Genomic DNA, 22,313 nt, shown 5'->3' on the forward strand with positions numbered 1-22,313 from the left:
AACGTGGACACATCCTAAATTTTGGGAAAAAACAGAGGTGTTTTTTGCAAAGTGCCAACCTGTAGATTTTGGCCTCTAGCTCAGCCGGCACCTAGGGAAACCTACCAAACCTGTGCATTTCTGAAAACTAGAGACCTAGGGGAATCCAAGGAGGGGTGACTTGCGGGGCTCGGACCAGGTTCTGTTACCCAGAATCCTTTGCAAACCTCAAAATTTGGCTAAAAAAACACATGTTCCTCACATTTCTGTGGCAGAAAGTTCTGGAATCTGAGAGGAGCTACAAATTTCCTTCCACCCAGCGTTCCCCCAAGTCTCCCGATAAAAATGATACCTCACTTGCGTGGGTAGGCCTAGCGCCAGCGACAGGAAACACCCCAAAGCGCAACGTGGACACATCCTAAATTTTGGAAAAAAACAGAGGTGATTTTTGCGAAGTGCCTACCTGTAGATTTTGGCCTCTAGCTCAGCCGGCACCTAGGGAAACCTACCAAACCTGTGCATTTCTGAAAACTAGAGACCTAGGGGAATCCAAGGAGGGGTGACTTGCGGGGCTCGGACCAGGTTCTGTTACCCAGAATCCTTTGCAAACCTCAAAATTTGGCTAAAAAAACACATGTTCCTCACATTTCTGTGGCAGAAAGTTCTGGAATCTGAGAGGAGCTACAAATTTCCTTCCACCCAGCGTTCCCCCAAGTCTCCCGATAAAAATGATACCTCACTTGCGTGGGTAGGCCTAGCGCCGGCGACAGGAAACACCCCAAAGCGCAACGTGGACACATCCTAAATTTTGGAAAAAAACAGAGGTGTTTTTTGCGAAGTGCCTACCTGTAGATTTTGGCCTCTAGCTCAGCCGGCACCTAGGGAAACCTACCAAACCTGTGCATTTCTGAAAACTAGAGACCTAGGGGAATCCAAGGAGGGGTGACTTGCGGGGCTCGGACCAGGTTCTGTTACCCAGAATCCTTTGCAAACCTCAAAATTTGGCTAAAAAAACACATGTTCCTCACATTTCTGTGGCAGAAAGTTCTGGAATCTGAGAGGAGCTACAAATTTCCTTCCACCCAGCGTTCCCTCAAGTCTCCCGATAAAAATGATACCTCACTTGCGTGGGTAGGCCTAGCGCCGGCGACAGGAAACACCCCAAAGCGCAACGTGGACACATCCTAAATTTTGGGAAAAAACAGAGGTGTTTTTTGCAAAGTGCCTACCTGTAGATTTTGGCCTCTAGCTCAGCCGGCACCTAGGGAAACCTACCAAACCTGTGCATTTCTGAAAACTAGAGACCTAGGGGAATCCAAGGAGGGGTGACTTGTGGGGCTCGGACCAGGTTCTGTTACCCAGAATCCTTTGCAAACCTCAAAATTTGGCTAAAAAAACACATGTTCCTCACATTTCTGTGGCAGAAAGTTCTGGAATCTGAGAGGAGCTACAAATTTCCTTCCACCCAGCGTTCCCCCAAGTCTCCCGATAAAAATGATACCTCACTTGCGTGGGTAGGCCTAGCGCCGGCGACAGGAAACACCCCAAAGCGCAACGTGGACACATCCTAAATTTTGGAAAAAAACAGAGGTGTTTTTTGCGAAGTGCCTACCTGTAGATTTTGGCCTCTAGCTCAGCCGGCACCTAGGGAAACCTACCAAACCTGTGCATTTCTGAAAACTAGAGACCTAGGGGAATCCAAGGAGGGGTGACTTGCGGGGCTCGGACCAGGTTCTGTTACCCAGAATCCTTTGCAAACCTCAAAATTTGGCTAAAAAAACACATGTTCCTCACATTTCTGTGGCAGAAAGTTCTGGAATCTGAGAGGAGCTACAAATTTCCTTCCACCCAGCGTTCCCCCAAGTCTCCCGATAAAAATGATACCTCACTTGCGTGGGTAGGCCTAGTGCCGGCGACAGGAAACACCCCAAAGCGCAACGTGGACACATCCTAAATTTTGGAAAAAAACAGAGGTGTTTTTTGCGAAGTGCCTACCTGTAGATTTTGGCCTCTAGCTCAGCCGGCACCTAGGGAAACCTACCAAACCTGTGCATTTCTGAAAACTAGAGACCTAGGGGAATCCAAGGAGGGGTGACTTGCGGGGCTCGGACCAGGTTCTGTTACCCAGAATCCTTTGCAAACCTCAAAATTTGGCTAAAAAAACACATGTTCCTCACATTTCTGTGGCAGAAAGTTCTGGAATCTGAGAGGAGCTACAAATTTCCTTCCACCCAGCGTTCCCCCAAGTCTCCCGATAAAAATGATACCTCACTTGCGTGGGTAGGCCTAGCGCCGGCGACAGGAAACACCCCAAAGCGCAACGTGGACACATCCTAAATTTTGGAAAAAAACAGAGGTGATTTTTGCGAAGTGCCAACCTGTAGATTTTGGCCTCTAGCTCAGCCGGCACCTAGGGAAACCTACCAAACCTGTGCATTTCTGAAAACTAGAGACCTAGGGGAATCCAAGGAGGGGTGACTTGCGGGGCTCGGACCAGGTTCTGTTACCCAGAATCCTTTGCAAACCTCAAAATTTGGCTAAAAAAACACATGTTCCTCACATTTCTGTGGCAGAAAGTTCTGGAATCTGAGAGGAGCTACAAATTTCCTTCCACCCAGCGTTCCCCCAAGTCTCCCGATAAAAATGATACCTCACTTGCGTGGGTAGGCCTAGCGCCGGCGACAGGAAACACCCCAAAGCGCAACGTGGACACATCCTAAATTTTGGAAAAAAACAGAGGTGATTTTTGCGAAGTGCCTACCTGTAGATTTTGGCCTCTAGCTCAGCCGGCACCTAGGGAAACCTACCAAACCTGTGCATTTCTGAAAACTAGAGACCTAGGGGAATCCAAGGAGGGGTGACTTGTGGGGCTCGGACCAGGTTCTGTTACCCAGAATCCTTTGCAAACCTCAAAATTTGGCTAAAAAAACACATGTTCCTCACATTTCTGTGGCAGAAAGTTCTGGAATCTGAGAGGAGCTACAAATTTCCTTCCACCCAGCGTTCCCCCAAGTCTCCCGATAAAAATGATACCTCACTTGCGTGGGTAGGCCTAGCGCCGGCGACAGGAAACACCCCAAAGCGCAACGTGGACACATCCTAAATTTTGGGAAAAAACAGAGGTGTTTTTTGCGAAGTGCCTACCTGTAGATTTTGGCCTCTAGCTCAGCCGGCACCTAGGGAAACCTACCAAACCTGTGCATTTCTGAAAACTAGAGACCTAGGGGAATCCAAGGAGGGGTGACTTGCGGGGCTCGGACCAGGTTCTGTTACCCAGAATCCTTTGCAAACCTCAAAATTTGGCTAAAAAAACACATGTTCCTCACATTTCTGTGGCAGAAAGTTCTGGAATCTGAGAAGAGCTACAAATTTCCTTCCACCCAGCGTTCCCCCAAGTCTCCCGATAAAAATGATACCTCACTTGCGTGGGTAGGCCTAGCGCCGGCGACAGGAAACACCCCAAAGCGCAACGTGGACACATCCTAAATTTTGGAAAAAAACAGAGGTGTTTTTTGCGAAGGGCCTACCTGTAGATTTTGGCCTCTAGCTCAGCCGGCACCTAGGGAAACCTACCAAACCTGTGCATTTCTGAAAACTAGAGACCTAGGGGAATCCAAGGAGGGGTGACTTGCGGGGCTCGGACCAGGTTCTGTTACCCAGAATCCTTTGCAAACCTCAAAATTTGGCTAAAAAAACACATGTTCCTCACATTTCTGTGGCAGAAAGTTCTGGAATCTGAGAGGAGCTACAAATTTCCTTCCACCCAGCGTTCCCCCAAGTCTCCCGATAAAAATGATACCTCACTTGCGTGGGTAGGCCTAGCGCCGGCGACAGGAAACACCCCAAAGCGCAACGTGGACACATCCTAAATTTTGGAAAAAAACAGAGGTGTTTTTTGCGAAGTGCCTACCTGTAGATTTTGGCCTCTAGCTCAGCCGGCACCTAGGGAAACCTACCAAACCTGTGCATTTCTGAAAACTAGAGACCTAGGGGAATCCAAGGATGGGTGACTTGCGGGGCTCGGACCAGGTTCTGTTACCCAGAATCCTTTGCAAACCTCAAAATTTGGCTAAAAAAACACATGTTCCTCACATTTCTGTGGCAGAAAGTTCTGGAATCTGAGAGGAGCTACAAATTTCCTTCCACCCAGCGTTCCCCCAAGTATCCTGATAAAAATGATACCTCACTTGCGTGGGTAGGTCTAGCGCCGGCGACAGGAAACACCCCAAAGCGCAACGTGGACACATCCTAAATTTTGGAAAAAAACAGAGGTGTTTTTTGCAAAGTGCCTACCTGTAGATTTTGGCCTCTAGCTCAGCCGGCACCTAGGGAAACCTACCAAACCTGTGCATTTCTGAAAACTAGAGACCTAGGGGAATCCAAGGAGGGGTGACTTGCGGGGCTCGGACCAGGTTCTGTTACCCAGAATCCTTTGCAAACCTCAAGATTTGGCTAAAAAAACACATGTTCCTCACATTTCTGTGGCAGAAAGTTGTGGAATCTGGGAGGAGCTACAAATTTCCTTCCACCCAGCGTTCCCCCAAGTCTCCCGATAAAAATGATACCTCACTTGCGTGGGTAGGCCTAGCGCCTGCGACAGGAAACACCCCAAAGCGCAACGTGGACACATCCAAAAGTTTGGGAGAAAACAGTGCCTACCTGTGGATTTTGGCCTGTAGCTCACCCGGCGCCTAGGGAAACCTACCAAACCTGTGCATTTCTGAAAACTAGAGACCTAGGGGAATCCAAGGAGGGGTGACTTGCGGGGCTCGGACCAGGTTCTGTTACCCAGAATCCTTTGCAAACCTCAAAATTTGGCTAAAAAAACACATGTTCCTCACATTTCTGTGGCAGAAAGTTCTGGAATCTGATAGGAGCCACAAATTTCCTTCCACCCAGCGTTCCCCCAAGTCTCCCGATAAAAATGATACCTCACTTGTGTGGGTGGGCCAGGTGCCTGCAACAGAATAAGGCCCAAAACCTGAAGGGATAGAAGGGATAGCACAGCAAGTTTATAAGGGCATATTCTTTTATACATCTTTAGACGGACTCTGCTTTGGGGACCCACATAAGTGAGGTGTCATTTTACTTGGGAGACTAAGGGGAAAACTGGGGAGTAGGAATTTTGTGCTGGAGCGGTGATCCTACTAAGAAAAATCAGGAAAATATGCTTTTTTATGCAAATTTTGAGGTTTACAGAGGAGTCTGGGTAAGAAAATGTTGGGGGAGCCACACAAGCCACACCTCCCTAGACTCCTTGGGGTGCCTAGTTTTAAAAAGTTTCTGGGTTTTGTAGGTTTCCCTACATGACGGCCGCACCCAGGACCAAAAACAAAGGTGGGCCCTCCCCCCCAAACACAGGTATTTTTGGAATATATCACTTTGATGTGTGCACATACGTCCGTGATGTGCCAAACACTAAAATTGTGAAAAGAAACACACTTAGGTTATGTGAAGAAGACCCCTCACCCACCAACCAAGTTGGTGGCATGCTTCATCATCGGGGTCCCACCCGAGGCACCTAGCGTGTCTCAAGTGTGCTGCGACGCCTGATTACAGCGGAGCAGGTTTTGTCATTTGTACCACACATACTGGTTGGATTTGGCACGAGGGTGAGTGATGGTTCAGTAGATCAAATTTTATTAACAAGAGATTTCACAAAAGTGAAATGCACTGGTAATAACTGAAAGGCCAAAAAACTGAACCAATGACTCACAGCTCGTGAGCTGTAAAGCCACGACAAGGCACCAACCGCTTTACAGTCCATTCACACACCTTTCATACATGACATGCACTAGACCATTCACGCCGCCAGCCACGGGCCCAGCAAATTACAAGACTCGCATCCACAGACAGCGCCAGTCAAGGGCCCATCACTTTCATAAGCCCACATGCCTGATACAGCAATCACACCAGCTGATGAGTGTGTGGACTGGCGTTTGGCCGGCACTGCCAGCCAAGCGCCACACCACCAGCCAAGCGCCACCCCACCCACACCACCAGCCAAGCGCCACCCCACACACACCGCCAGCCCAGCGCCACCCCACACACACCGCCAGCCAAGCGCCACCCCACACACACCGCCAGCCAAGCGCCACCCCACACACATCGCCAGACAAGCGCCACCCCACACACACCGCCAGCCAAGCGCCACCACACCCACGCCGCCAGCCAAGCGCCACTCTACACATGCCATCCCCTTTTTTTTGTTTTTAAACAACAAAGAAACCACTAATCATAAATTAGTACAAAACTACAAACACAAAAGCTCTAACTGAATACATGACTAATGCCAACCGTGAAACCGAACATATAAAAATATAAAACACCAGTTTACGCTCACGGAATTTCCCAATAATTCTTCTGTGTGTGGTAGCTCCTGAAACAGCCACCCACACACAGCCCAGGCTTTGAAGGACAATCAGGGCAGTACATCCTAGTCTCCTTCCTGATACCTCTTCGAGCACAGACTCTACATCTCTTAGCAGGAAAGTTTTTTTGGGCCGTGGGAGGAATGTGCTCAGCAAAGTGACGATCTTTCAATCTAGCCACATCCTCCACCACTGCTTCTCTAGGAACTCTTGCCTGTTCCAGCACAACAAGGCTAGCTATGATAGACTCCTGAAATTTCACAAATGTCATCCTTGACTCTGGAGAACTATCCTTAAACACAACAAAAGCATTAAAAGTTGCCAAGTGGAACAAGTGAAGCGCTAATTTCTTATACCACACATAAGACTTACGAGCAGCAGTGTAAGGTTCTAACCTCTGATCTACTCTATCAACACCACCCATGTGCTTATTATAGTCTAAGATGCACACAGGTTTGCGCACTTCGGCAACCTGACCCCAAACAGCCACAGGTGAAGTACTCTCATCATGGATGGTGCTTAGCATGTATACATCCCTCTTGTCTACAAATTTCAGAGCAAGCAGCTCATCATTCCGCAAGGCACTGCACTGTCCCTTCTCAAGTTTTTTACAGACAAGCTCTTTTGGATAGCCTTTCCGATTAGAGCGGATTGTGCCACAAGCAACAGTGTCCACTCTGAACAACTCCTTGAACAACCGAACTCCAGTGTAGAAGTTATCTACATATAAATGGTGACCTTTGTTAAACAGTCGTCTACCAAGTTCCCACACAATTTTCTCACTAACTCCAAAAGTGGGAGGACAACCAGGGGGGTCAATATTGGAATCCCTACCAGTGTAGACCCGGAAATTATAAACATATCCTGTACTACTTTCTGACAGCATATACAATTTAATTCCATACCGTGCCCTCTTGCTAGGAATGTACTGCCTAAAAACCAAACGACCCTTGAACAGGACCAAAGACTCATCTACAGATATTTCTTTCCCTGGAACATAGATCTCTGAAAACCGATCTACCAAATGATCAAGGACAGGTCTAATCTTAAAAAGACGGTCAGAATCAGGATGATCTCGTGGCAAGGCTAAAGCATTATCTACAAAATGCAACATCCGAAGAAGAAGCTCATACCGGTTACGACTCATGATGGCAGGAAATATAGCAGTTGCCATCAAGGGACTAGTAGACCAATATGAAGACAGCGACGGCTTCCTTATCAGCCCCATCAAAAAAGTTAAACCCAAGAACTTTTTCAACTCTTCCAGATTTGTGGGAATCCACCGGCTAGCTTTAGAGTGTGGCCTAAGTCTGGCAGCGTTGTCCCTCAAAAACTGCTCTGCATACAAATTAGTCTGCTCAACAATCTCTTCCAAAAATATATCGTCCATAAACAACTCAAAAAAGTTGACGGGCAAAAAGTTTTCCGTATTAACTCGACACCCTGGAAAACCAGTAAACGCAGGCAACTGTGGCTGCTCCATGTTTGGTGCAACCCATGCGTCAGGTCTTCCAATGGGAAGCCTTTCAGCCGCTGGCTCCTGCACCATTGGCACATCACTGTCCTCCTCTAAAACAGGCCCTTCATCAGCACTGAGAGTGGCTTCATCATCAGATGATTCATCTCTGACAGAAAATTCACTTCCAGAATCCTGCACTTCCTCCTCTGCCTCAGATGCAGAGTCAGTCTCATATTCATGGTCAGAAGATTACTCAAAAAGCACACTAACAACCTGCTGAGCGGTCATCCTATGGCTGGCCATGATCCTTCCTACAAAAATTAACTGGACAAATACACCACCAACAACCAGCACTGTGTAAGATAAGTAACAAAGTATAGGTTTATCACTAAGAATTATAAACTCAAAAACTATACTGCTCACTTGCCTGAAAAAGCTTGACTCACCAGCAACTACTCTGCACAGCCACAGCAATCACCAACGATATCCCACTAAAAAGAGAAAAAAAAAAGCAAATTAGACATAAGACAACACAATAATCATTGAGCATTACTCTAAGGACAATTTCACACACAATCCTGCATTCAGTACACCACCTACAAACATGTCATTCATGCATTGCAACAATACTCACTTGGAGTAAATTTATTTACTTACCTAAAACATGCAACTACGCAAACCGCAGGACAACTACTGCCAAAACTGCAACAAGCCACAGCAAAGTCAGCAAAAGCTTTGAACTAGAACAAAAAGGAGAAAAACTGTTATTATCATAAAAGCAAATACTTCGCCAGTTGACAAACACTCCGCCACTAACCATTTTTTCATTTTCCCTTGTGTCTAGTCTTCTCTGCTTGGGGGAAGATGGGCCTAAAAAAAAATAGGCCAATCTACCCCCAAGGGGAGGGGGCAGAAATCGCCCAGATTACATTGCACCCTTTGGGGGGGGGGCGACCCTTGCCCAAGGGGCCACACCCCCACACAAAGCACACACACACACATACAGTATAGTATCCCTGGCGCTATGGGGATTCTGCCCCCCTTGGGGACAGAAAGGCCTAAAAAATAGGCATATCTGCCCCCAAGGGGGGCAGAACTGCCCAAAAATACATGTGGGCCCCTGGGGGCGACCCTTGCCCAAGGGGCCGCCCCCCAACACAAAAAATAAAAACCAACAATAAAATCCCTGGTGTCTAGTGGCTTTCTGCCCCCCTTGGGGGCAGATCGGCGTAAAAATAGTGCCAATCTGCCCCCAAGGGGGGCAGAAACGACGATAAATACATTGCGCCCCCGGGGGGAGCGACCCTTGCCCAAGGGGCCACCCCCCAACACAAAGCACACATACAAACATATCTTTCTGGCGCTATTGGGATTCTGCCCCCCTTGGGGGCAGAAAGGCCTAAAAAAAATAGGCCTCTCTGCCCCCAAGGGGGGCGGAACTGCCCAAAAATACATGTGGGCCCCTGGGGGCGACCCTTGCCCAAGGGGCCACCCCCCAACACAAAAAATAAAAATCAACAATAAAATCCCTGGTGTCTAGTGGCTTTCTGCCCCCCTTGGGGGCAGAACGGCCTAAAAATAGGGCCGAAACGACAATAAATACATTGCGCCCCTGGGGGGAGCGACCCTTGCCCAAGGGGCCACCCCCCAACACAAAGCACACATACATACATACTATTTCTGGCGCTATTGGGATTCTGCCCCCCTTGGGGGCAGAAAGGCCTAAAAAAAATAGGCCTCTCTGCCCCCAAGGGGGGCAGGAATGCCCAAAAATACATGTGGGCCCCTGGGGGCGACCCTTGCCCAAGGGGCCACCCCCCAACACAAAAAATAAAAATCAACAATAAAATCCCTGGTGTCTAGTGGCTTTCTGCCCCCCTTGGGGGCAGAACGGCCTAAAAATAGGGCCGAAACGACAATAAATACATTGCGCCCCTGGGGGGAGCGACCCTTGCCCAAGGGGCCACCCCCCAACACAAAGCACACATACATACATAATATTTCTGGCGCTATTGGGATTCTGGCCCCCATTGGGGGCAGATCGGCGTAAAAATAGTGCCAATCTGCCCCCAAGGGGGGCAGAAACGACGATAAATACATTGCGCCCCCGGGGGGAGCGACCCTTGCCCAAGGGGCCACCCCCCAACACAAAGCACACATACAAACATATCTTTCTGGCGCTATTGGGATTCTGCCCCCCTTGGGGGCAGAAAGGCCTAAAAAAAATAGGCCTCTCTGCCCCCAAGGGGGGCAGAACTGCCCAAAAATACATGTGGGCCCCTGGGGGCGACCCTTGCCCAAGGGGCCACCCCCCAACACAAAAAATAAAAATCAACAATAAAATCCCTGGTGTCTAGTGGCTTTCTGCCCCCCTTGGGGGCAGATCGGCCTAAAAATAGGGCCAATCTGCCCCCAGGGGGGGCAGAAACGACGTAAAATACATTTGCCCCCAAAGGGGAGCGACCCTTGCCCAAGGGGCCGCCCCCCAACACAAAAAATACAAATCAACAATAAAATCCCTGGTGTCTAGTGGCTTTCTGCCCAGATCGGCCTAAAAATAGGGCCAATCTGCCCCCGGGGGGGGGCAGAAACGACGTAAAATACATTTGCCCCCAAAGGGGAGCGACCCTTGCCCAAGGGGCCGCCCCCCAACACAAAAAATACAAATCAACAATAAAATCCCTGGTGTCTAGTGGCTTTCTGCCCCCCTTGGGGGCAGATCGGCCTAAAAATAGGGCCAATCTGCCCCCAGGGGGGGGCAGAAACGACGTAAAATACATGTGCCCCCAAAGGGGAGCGACCCTTGCCCAAGGGGTCGCTCCCCTACACTAGTATGCATTCAAAAGAGAAATCCCTGGTGTCTAGTGGGCATTCCTGCTGCCCGATCGCATCGCGATCGGGCAGCAGGAATGCTCAAAGAGACATCGAGGGAAAGGAAAACCCTTTCCTTTCCCTCGATGCCTCTCTCAGAGCACCCCCACCCCGCACGAAGGTGAAAAACTCACCTTCTCCCTTAGACGCGCTGGAAGCAAATGGCTTCCAGCGCGTCTTTCCCCCTTTCCATGAAATCAGCGCGCGATCGCGCGCTGACGTCATGGGGGGGGTGGGGGGGTGGGCGTGAAAGGGGAAGGGATTCCCCTTTCAGCCCTGGCCTGGGGGTGTTGGGGGGCGGCCCTCGGGGGAAGCGCTAGCGCTTCCCCCGACTGCCAGTCCCAGGACGTAATGGTTACGTCCATGGCGCCACACGGGCGCTGCCATGGACGTAACCATTACGTCCCTGGCGGGGAAGGGGTTAATGGCACGGAAAATGTTAATGTGATCTGCAGACTGCAGCACATGTGCTACACACTAAGTTGACAAAGAAAAGATGGCTACAGAACTACATGTGTAGTGTAACTACTGCAGCTTTAATTTAGTGTTGACATGTACCTACAGGGACTTATCCCCCCACCACCCAAAAGCTATTTCCACTGTGAAGGTCTTTAGCTGTCTTATCAGAAAAACATAATTTCAGAATAAAATCATAACTCTGCAAACATTGGTTTGGGGCAAGCTACTCAAATTGTTCTACTACTATTTTTCATGTTTATTTAAAATCCAGGTCAGTACTGGTCAGATTTCAAATACATATTTATGAAAAGTGAGTTTTAAAAAGTTAGACTTCGTCTACCTAAACCTCTTGGGCTAATTAGCATTAGCCTTCAAGCAGCTGAGCTTTCAGTGCTTCTCTGTAATAAGGGGTGAAAACTGTTCCAAGAACAGATCAATGGTTTATGCATTCTGGCAGGAAGGCCTGGGTGTGAGGTGTGTGACACACACCAGCTCAGGAAGGGCAGTAGTAGAGGGCAAAGGTATTTCATTACCTTGAAAGAAACCAGGGTGATGCCTGCTTATTTATGGTTAAGTTTAAAGAGAGGGTTAATGGAAGAGAAGATCATTTTACCCCCAAAGACAGGCTAGTGAATCATACAAAAGTGCACCACTCATCAGACCAGCATTTGGACCTGCTGGACTAGACTTGCTGTTTGAGACCAGATGAAGAGCTGGACCTGTTCCCATTTGCACCCAGAACTAAAACGTGGACTCTAAGGGTCAGCTGGCTGGCCGTCCCTATGGCTACAAGGACACAACAAGCTGTGAGAGTCCTTTTTCCCAAAGAGACCCACTCACTATTAGCAACTGTACATTGGTTGGACCCTACTGTTGGCCTTTACTGGGGTGCATTCTGTGCCATAAGTGCTCTGCTATTCCTGGAGTCCTAGGAGCCTTAGAACTGTCAAAGAGAAGCTTCATCAGAAATTCTGAAAAGTTTAGACTTTGAAAATGTTTGGCCTACCAATATTTTCTGATCTTCAGTGGGACCTTGAGACAAAAGTGGCCAATTTCTAAAGGACTTTGCCAGGTACAGCTCCTGGCATGCCCCACCGAATGATTTTGAGCATCATAAAAAAAAACGCTAAGTCCGATGGTAAAAATATTGACCAGACAAAGGGACAAAAAATATCAGCCCGATGAGAGAACTTCAGTTGATGTGAAATTAAAATTTCTCCCACTTTAAGCTTTCCTTGCGAGACCTAATGACTTTAGTGGGACCTCCTCCAATGGCTATCTGGCTTTGAGAGGAATTTAGTAGATACAGCCTGCAACCTATCCCCGGTATAGGATTTCAGCATCTATTTCAGAGACTAAGGCCATATTACAAGTGTGTTGGAAAAGGGTGGGGTATTCACTGCATGTGGTAAATAATATGATCCAGGGCGAGGTATTGAGATTGTGTGTCGAATACCTACTATTATGAGTTTTTAAAACAAAAACGGTGCAGAACATTTTGAATCGGGATTTATCTTACTAAATTATACATGTTTTACGTTTTTTCCAGGCCTTTTCCCTGATAAATTTCGATAGGCTGATCTACCTGAATTTATCAACGGAAACGTATGAGTTTGTCATAATTATCACACAAGTCATAATTCCAATCCCTGTGCAAACAAGTGTTTTCACAGGAATTTGAATTTTGCCCTTCACTCGTAGTGAATAGGCCAAACGGTATTGTAAAATGCACTTTATTAACTAGCCCTTCTTCACAAGTTAAATGAACCTGCATAGGGCTTGTCATTTATCTGTCTCTTATTATCAGACTTCACTACCCGATGTGATTGCTCTCTGCACTTTATTCACTGGGCTGTGACTCCCTTGATTCTGACGTATTCCCCTTCACCATTGTCAACTACCAATTCTGTTAAGAACATGTCATCAGCAGGTTTAAGTATTAGCTTCCTCAGCCTGGGAGACTGTACTGTGCTGTTTAATAACTAGCCACTAGCCTTCCCGCTACATTTTGACTAGGTTTTGTGGAGGCTAGGTATGACAGGACTTTTTTTCCAGCAAAAATGCAGTTTAGGAACTTAAGGGCAATCTTACTGGCTCTTGAAGCCCAATGAAATTGCATGTATATGTCACTAATCAGCTTAAGATTCTGTTCCTTCAGGATGCCATGAGTAGCAGGAATTCGATTTGGCTGGCCATCTGACAGCACAGTGCACACTTCAATAATCGAGCCAGCATCACAAGACCGAAAAGGTTGCACAAACGCTCTTTATCTATTGATCGCCATTACCATTCTCCTTATGCCCAATGAGACTTCTCTTTGCACTTTATTTATTGCCCTGCAGACTATTGTTACGTCTAAGCTAGGGTTAGTGGGGACACCCTTCAGCCTTACACTTTTGGCTGTTTGGAGCAGGCAGTGGTAGGCCGTGCATGATCTGACCTTTGCGGCATGGCTTGCAATCTTGAGTCACCACCCATGTGATTCATAGCATAGCCTACCCGGATGTATGTCAGGTCTTGCTGCTAGTAACACCAGCTCTTACCACAATGAGCCTGCCAAAGAAACCTGCATACAAACGGCCACACGATGCTACCTACCAAAACCTCATAAATCTCTAATGTAGCAATCTTGCCAAACTTTTTATTATTATCTCAAAGTATATGTATTAGGCAAAATGGAGCCCTATATATCAGAAGTCTACTTTGTACAATAATTTTAGAACTGACTTGAAAGATTAGCATGTATATGATGTACTGAATTATTAGCTGTAAGCATGAACTGATTAACTGATATATTATCTGACTTTACTTGGTTTTAACTGTTTTCTTCTATTTCTGTTATACAAACCAACAAACAAACAAAAAAATGTATATAGTGCGCTGAGGGTCTCAAGGCGCTTGGTGGGGGGGGCAGGAGGGTCACTGTTCGAACAGCCATGTTTTGAGGTTCTTTCTGAAGAGCAGGAGAGCTTTGGTTTTGCGGAGGTGGGTGGGGAGGGAGTTCCAGGTTTTGGGGGCGAGGTAGGAGAAGGACCTGCCTCCTGTGGTGGTGCGTTGGAACTGTGGCTAGGGCGAGGTTGGCTGATCGGAGGTTGCGGGTGGGAGTGTGAAAGTTCACTCTTTCGTTGAGGTATGTCGGGCCGTTGTTGTGGAGGGATTTGTGTGCATGGATGAGGATCTTGAATGTGATTCTCTTGTTTATGGGGAGCCAGTGAAGGGTTTTGAGGTGTGGTGAGATTCGTTCGTGGCGGGGGAGGCCAAGGACGAGGCGCGCAGTTATGTTCTGGATTCTCTGGAGTTTGCGTGTGAGTTTGAGTGTGGTGCCGGCGTAGAGGGCATTACCGTAGTCTAGTCTGCTGCTGATGAGTGCATGGGTGACTGTCTTCCTGGTTTCTGGGGCAATCCATTTGAAGGATTTTTTTAGAGTGCGGAGTGTGAGGAAGCAGGAGGAGGTAAGAGCATTGATCAGCTGTGTCATGGAGAGGGTGGGGTCCAGGACGATGCTGAGGTTGCGTGCGTGGTTTGTGGGGGTGGGTGCGGGACCTAGGGCGGTGGGCCACCAGGAGTCATCCTATATGGTTTTGTTGGAGCCGAAGATGATGATCTCGGTTTTGTTGGAGTTAAGCTTGAGGTGGTTAGTTGTCATCCAGTTGGCGGTGTCGAGGAGAGCTGCATGTAGGTTGGTTTTAGCGGTGGAGGGGTTGCGGCTGAGGGAGAGGAGGAGTTGGGTGTCATCTGCGTAGGAGAGGATAGTGATTCTGTGTGATCGGAGGATGTTGACTAGGGGGATCATGTAAATGTTGAAGAGTGTGGGGCTGAGAGAGGACCCTTTGGGGACTCTGCAGATGATCTTGGTGGTGGTGGAGTGGAAAGGTGGGAGGCGGACTCTCTGGGTCCGGTCAGGGAGGAAGGAGGTGAGCCAGTCTAAGGCTTTGTGGCAAATTCCTATGTTGTGGAGACGTGTGCGGAGTGTGTGGTGGCAGACAGTGTCAAAGGCTGCGGAGAGGTCTAGAAGGATGAGTGCGACGGTCTCACCTTTGCCGACTTTGGTCCTAATGTCGTCAGTGCATGCGATGAGGGCAGTTTCCGTGCTGTGGTTCTTGTGGAACCCGTATTCAAGAGGGGTCAAGAGTGTTGTTTTCTTCGATGTAGTGGGATAGGTGGGTGTTGACTAGTTTCTCGCTGACCTTGGCGGGGAAGGGGAGGAGGGAGATGGGGCGATAGTTGGAGAGGATCTCTGGGTTGGCTTTGTTTTTTTTTAGGAGAACAGTGATTTCTGCGTGCTTCCAGGGGTCTGGGTAGGTGGCGTCGTCGAAGGAGGAGTTGATTGTGTCACGGAGTATGGGGGCGATGGTTGGGCTGGCTTTGTTGTAGATGCGATGTGGGCAGGGGTCGGAGGGGGATCCGGAGCAGATGGGGTTCATGTTTTTTTTTATTTCTTCGTGTGTGGTGGGGGGCCAGGTGGAGAGTGTGGTGGGGGGATCATGAGTGGGGATTGAGATGGGTGAGTGAGGGGTGTATGTGGTATGAAGCTGTTGTGGATGTCCAGGATTTTGTGGTGGAAGTGGTTGGAGAGGGCGTCACATAGGAGCTGTGTGTGTGAAGGGTCTATGTTGCTGGCTTTGGGTTTGGCTTGTTCATTAATGATGGTGACGAGTTCTTTGGTGTTTTGAGAGTTGTTGTCTAGGCGTGTCTTGTAGTGGTCTCTTTTGGCGGTGCGTATGAGTTGGGAATGGTGGCTTTGAGGGTGGAGAAGTTGGTTGTGGAGGGTTCTTGTCGCCATATTTTCTCCTATTGGCGGCATTTGTGCTTAGAGTCTTGGAGTTCAGGGGTGAACCATGGGACGTTCTTGATGTTGTGGGTGGCAATGTGTTTTCTGAGGGGGGCTAGTGTGTCTGTGCAGGTAGTGATCCATTTAGAGAGGTTGTGTGCTCCTGCATTGGGGTTGTTGGTGTGGGGGGGGAGGTTGTGAGCCAGTTGGGAGTTCAGGCGTTCTGTGGAGATCTTGTCCCATGTGCGGTAGGGTGTGGTGTGTTGATGGTGGTGTGTGGGGGGTTTGGTGAAGGAGAAGTGGACGCAGTGGTGGTCAGTCCAGAGGAGTTCGGTGGTGTGGGTGTAGGCTATGTGTTGGCTTGAGGTGAAAATTACGTCAAGCGTGTGTCCTGCTGAATGGGTGGGTGCAGTGACTAGTTGTTTGAGTCCGAGTTTGGTGAGGTTGTCTATGAGCTTTGATGAGTTGTGGTCTTGTAGGTTCTCCAAGTGAAAGTTGAAATCACAGAGGAGGATGTAGTCTGTGGTGAGGGCGTGAGAGCTGATGGTGTCGGCGATGGTTTTGCAGAAGGTGGGGTGGGGTCCTGGTGGTCTGTAGATTGGTGTACCTCTGAGGGTGGAGTTGTTGTTAATGTGGATTAGGAAGTGCATGTGTTCTGTGTTGTCAGTAGTGTCTTGGGAATTGGTGGTGACTTTGATGGTGTCCCTGTGTAGGATAGTGATGCCACCCCCTGGCCTGTTAAGGCGGTCTTTGCATTGGAGTTTGTATCCCTTGGGGGTGGCGATGGCTATGTCCGGTTCCAGGGAGGGGTTGGTCCAGGTTTCTGTGAGGAAGGCGAGGTCGGGTGAGTGTGATGTGATGAGGTCCCAGATTTCTATGGCATGCTTGTGAAGGAAGCGGGTGTTGAGGAGCAGGCAGTTGAGGCGGTTGTGGAGGGTGGCGTTGGTGTGGTGCATGAGGGTGTTGTTGCGGGGTGTGTTCTAGTTGTGGGGTGGTGTGCTGTGGGGCTGTTTGGTGGGGGTGGGGGCAGAGCAGGTGTGTGCTGCGTTGGGGGTGTTGTGTGTGTAGTCAGGGGGTCGCTGTGGTTGGTGTGTGGTGTGAGGGAGGAGGAGCAGGAAAAATGACAGGTGTGGCAAGTGAAGGGGCCATGAGTGTGTGTGGGGCTGGAAAGGGTGCAGGTGGGACGAGGGCCTGGGTTGAGTGAGTAGCGGATGAGAGGAGAGTAGGCTTGTCTTTGAGGGCCAGGGGGACAGGCACTGGGTGCGGTCTTGGCGCAGACGGGCGCAGACAGGCGTGCCATCGGTGCGTCTTGGCCGCGGGTTCCATAAATGGGGGGAGGGAGGGAGTGGCAGCTGGAGGGAGGGAGGGAGGGCTGGATGAATGGGAAGGCTGGGGGGTGGGGCCGCAGGGGATGGCAGTGGCGGGAAAACGAAAGAAATGGAGGAGAGGAGGAGGGGGAGGTGGGATGGGGCGCAGGGGACATAGCGGCTGGGTGAAGCTGGAAACGGAGCAAGGAGAGACAAAGGCAGCGGAACGGAGCAAGGAGAGACAAAGGGAGCAGAACAGTGAGGTGGAGGGGTAGGCAGGAGGGGCCGCAGGGGACTCAGCAGCTGGTTGAAGCTGGAAACAGAGCAATGAGAGACAAAGGGAGCGGAATGGAGCAAGGAGAGACAAAGGGAGCGGAACAGTGAGGTGGAGGGGGGAGGCGGGAGGTCGGGACGCAGGGGACGCAGCGGCTGGGTGAAGCTGGAAACGGAGCAAGGAGAGACACAGGGAACGGAACAGAGCAAGGAGAGGCAAAGGGAGCGGAACGGTGAGGTGGTGGCGCTGGACAGCGGAGCGGGGAGCGACCTGCCTGCTAATGCAGGGTCAAGGGTTGCTCCTCGTTACCGCACCGCTGCTTCCATAAATGGGGGGAGGGAGTGGCAGCTGGGAGGAGGGAGGGCTGGACGAATAGGAAGGCTTGGGGGTGGGGCCGCAGGGGGTGGCAGCGGCGGGAAAAAGAAACGGATGAGAGGAGAAGAGGAGGAGGGGGGAGGCGGGAGGGGCCGCAGGGGACACAGCGGCTGGGTGAAGCTGGAAACGGAGCAAGGCGAGACAAAGGGAGCGGAACGGAGCAAGGCAAGACAAAGGGACCGGAACGGTGAGGTGATGGGGGGAGGCAGGAGGGGGCGCAGGGGACGCAGTGGCTGGGTGAAGCTGGAAACGGAGCAAGGAGAGACAAAGGGAGCGGAACGGTGCAAGGAAAGACAAAGGGAGCGGAATGGTGAGGTGGAGGGGGAGGCGGGAGGGGCCGCAGGGGACGCAGCGGCTGGGTGAAGCTGGAAACGGAGCAAGGCTTATATTTTTATGGCTTTAAATAGATAGAAACAATAAAAAGGTACCTTACCGTACCTTCAATGGTAATGAAGGCCTAAGTCAGAAGGTAACATATTTGACCTGGATGACCCGCTTAGTGCATATGAACCGTACTCCATCATGGTTGGTTTGAAATCATGCCCATATCCTGATCTACTGTGAAGATTGACTACTGCTCGGTGATTGTGTGAGTTGTGTTTTGGCCTTTTAATTGATTTGCTGCTATTAAATACTTTACTTATTTTATTAAGTTAAGCCTATTTGCTCTGTCCCATATCTACCAGAGGGTTGAGACCAGATGCAAATATCAAATTGTGTTTTACCCTATTAGGTTTGTGGTCTTATTCTTTGAGGTGGACTAACATCCATTCAAATTAATAACCCAATTTCCTACATTAATTCACTTAATAGACTGGCACATTTCTTATGAGAAAACTCTTTCAGATCAATCCTCTGTGACAAAATTGCTATGTGCTTTGCCAATAAGTATTTGAAAGCAGCATTATTTAGGCCCAACTCCCATACAGCACTAAGAGTAACCTGGTTAATGATAGTACTAAATAAGTATGCCATACTAAGGTGCAGAAAGTTGAAGGTCTTGAAAACTCACACTGAATTGACCCCATCAGTGAGGGAATCCTGATCTGCACTCCCTATACTGTGTCAGGCATAAAGAAAACTGACATCCAATGTCAAACACTGCTTTGATAAGCTGGACTCCTGCCTTATCAGCTCCTTCAGTGAAAAGTTTGGAAGGCACAATAGGATGCCAAACAGGTTGTTTTGTTTTAGGTTAAACCACTTTGATAGTTTTGCTGGAAATGTATTGAGTGTACAATAGTTTATGATTCAATTCTGCCATATAAATGTTCTTTAACTGGCATAGAAAATCCTCAAAATATACCACCCTGCATAATCAGGATATTTTAATATTTTAATGTTGGTACAGAAAATGTACCTCTAGTTATGGGGTAAATTTTTTATCATCACATTGGTGATGACAGTTTCACCTTGATGGAGAGTGGAGGCAGAATTCCCATGACATAGGTTTTCCAACTGAGATAGCTGTTACTATGATGGAGGCAGAATGTTTGATCCACTAATTTACAAACTGGCAGTTCAACTGAGGACCTCTAAAGAAGTCCTTTACTGTTTAATCTTCCGTATCATTCAGAAGGATGAAATATACTGTGAAAATTATGATGCAGAATGTTTAGTTTATTCCATCACAGTTGAAGACGTGTCAAATGCAAAATGCATGAAGCACTTACATTTGCTGCTATTGCTACTGTGATTATGATTCCTCTGTTGCCGCCACCAGAGATGAGTATAATGTACTGCAGATTGACAGCATCAATCACATCCTGCAATAAATCTATTGATCATGATGAGTTGGAATTGATGATGCCACTTTCCACAATACACAGAAAGTAGAAACGAGCTCCAGAGTGCAGTGAGACCCATCTTTAACTGAGCCTTTTCCTTTTTTTTACATTTAGAAAACAGTGGGACCCTTGGAGAAGTCAATCTACTGTTCCTCAAATTTTGAAAGTGCACCCTGGACTTCCATTTTAAACCGTTTTCCATCAAATTTTGACTGTGCCCCAAGAACTAGCCATGGCCACAGGTTGATGCTCATAATGCTTCAGGTTAGTATTATAAGATTCTGATATTTGCATAATGAACAACATGTGACTTCCATAATTTAACGTGATTCGGGAAAGTCTATTATTCGCCGTGTATTTACTGGAAATGTCTTATGTCAGTGGTGAGGTTATCCATGATATATGATTTTAGCATGCAGTATTTAACTTGTTATGTACCCCATTTCTAGGACATCAGGATTATGGTGTGAGTACATGGAGTACATCTCCTGTGAAATGTATCATAACTTTAGACCATGGTATTATCCAATCGTATCTCTTAAATTACTTCTGGTAGCTAGTGCCTAAACCAGGAACTGTGTCCCAAAAGTGAAACTGAGTGAATTAAGTTGAAACACGGAACATACTGATCACACTTTCCTGACATCTTGTTGGTACTGAGTCTACTTACTGGCAGGATGCAGATATATTGGTCTTTAGCTTCATGGATCACATGGTCAGCAGCTTTGCACATCCATGACTGGTAATTGCCGATCTAGGAATCTCTGATGGGATTATAATGATAGAAATGATTACATTTTTACTGTGTTTCAAGCAATTGTACTTCATCATCGCAGTCTGAGTGAGGCTCAAGCGGCCCAATTTGAAGTTTAATGGTATTGAACAGTCCTATGATTTGTGTGGGACCAGTTAAATCTGTTGTTTGGGTATACTTCTCTGGTGAACCTGCAGACTGTCTATGGTGAATACATCAGAGGTATCCCATTACCATCGTCCTCCAAATCAGAGCCAATGTATACTTCTATAGGATATTATTCCCAAGATAAAATATATGTTTTGATCTATTTTCATTCAACAGGATTTAAAGCAATGGAGTGGGACAGGCAACAAAGAAATTATGACAAAGACGCCTTACATGAGTGGTGAAAATACCCTTGCGGTCCAACCAAGACAGCGGCAAAACATTAAGGTACCCACTCCATTTCTAGTACGGTGCTAGGATACATTAATTTAGAATAGTCTAATCTTCAATAAAATGCTTCTTCCATTATATTTTATTTATTGAATGTTAATTTATTAGCCGTTACGGTCCAAAAAAAGAATTGGGTAAAAAAGAACATACATTTTACATTACATTTTCATTGTATGAATAATGAAATTCCATGACTTTATTCTTAAGTCAGAAAAAAATCACACTACTATTCTTTCATTCCTCTAGAAATTTTAGCCACACTCTTACATCTTCACTTTACTTTTTTCATCATGCAGGTATTTGTAACCAGAGCCCCAGGACCTTCATATTTGCCCTGTGCACCAATTAGCAGCTGCGACTCTCCAAACTTGACCCTGACACCCCAGGTTAGAATGGGAAATTTATATTGTTTGATATTTGAACAAGGTATGAATGAAGAAATGTAGTGTGACTGCTGGAAAGGTGCTACATTTCAAAAAGATATATATGTGTATTTGTAGAATTATGCATAAACTTCCATTAAACAATCATGTGTTTCACCATGGGTGGTGCAGCCTTTGCTAAGTAGCTCTAGATATAACCTCATGTTTCAGGATAGTTGTCCATTAGTAGACAGTAACTTATACAGTTAGATGTGCTGAAAATGCTGGTAAGCAGTCTTTTCAGGTCACATTGCCACTGGCTGGCTACACAAACCATGGTGAAAACAAAAGATTGTTTAATGGAAGTGTTACCATGCACAGCATTTACCAGGATGCAAAAGAAAGTAGAGGTGGGCTGTAAACTCCACTAGCCAAGGTCTTGGAGTTTTGCCACTCAGTGCTCTGCTTGGAGCGTTGAGTTTGAGAAAAACTCCACCGACCACCGCTTGACAGAGCTTACTGGCACCCACCACATGGGTCCACAGGGAACGGCTTCATGCACAGATGCAGCGGACTTAGAAGTTCAATGAGTCTTTAACTTTGTTTCCATATTCTGTGATCTGGTGCAATGTTTGCTCTGACTTTCCTGATAAGGGTCCAAGGGAGCCCAAGCAGGTGACTGATGATTACTGTCAGCCTGCAGACAATATGCAAATCAGTTCAGCAGTTGCTTTAGCAACCCCCTACCCTCCCCCTCCTCCGAGGAGCCAATGCCTTGACCTCTGAGACAGTGATTGCTGTGCCTGAGAGGGAAGCACGTCTCCGCAGGAGGGCTTCCCTCCAATATACACATCATTGCAAAGACCAGAATTAGGGAAAAAAATAATCCAGCTAGTAGCAGATTTCTAAAGGCTAAGTTAAAGTTTTACAAATAAACATGTTCGCAAAATTATTCAGCAACTGCACCTGTTTCATAGATTGTATGTTTTTTCAATCAGAGCAGTACTTTAAGATTCGGATTTAGGATTGTAAGAATACATGTATTGTTTTTGGATGGAGAGAGGATTTGAAGTTAAACCCAAAACCTAATCAGACTGATACTGGTC

The sequence above is a fragment of the Pleurodeles waltl genome, chromosome 4_2 (assembly GCF_031143425.1).
Source record: "Pleurodeles waltl isolate 20211129_DDA chromosome 4_2, aPleWal1.hap1.20221129, whole genome shotgun sequence".
NCBI classification, from domain to species: domain Eukaryota; kingdom Metazoa; phylum Chordata; class Amphibia; order Caudata; family Salamandridae; genus Pleurodeles; species Pleurodeles waltl.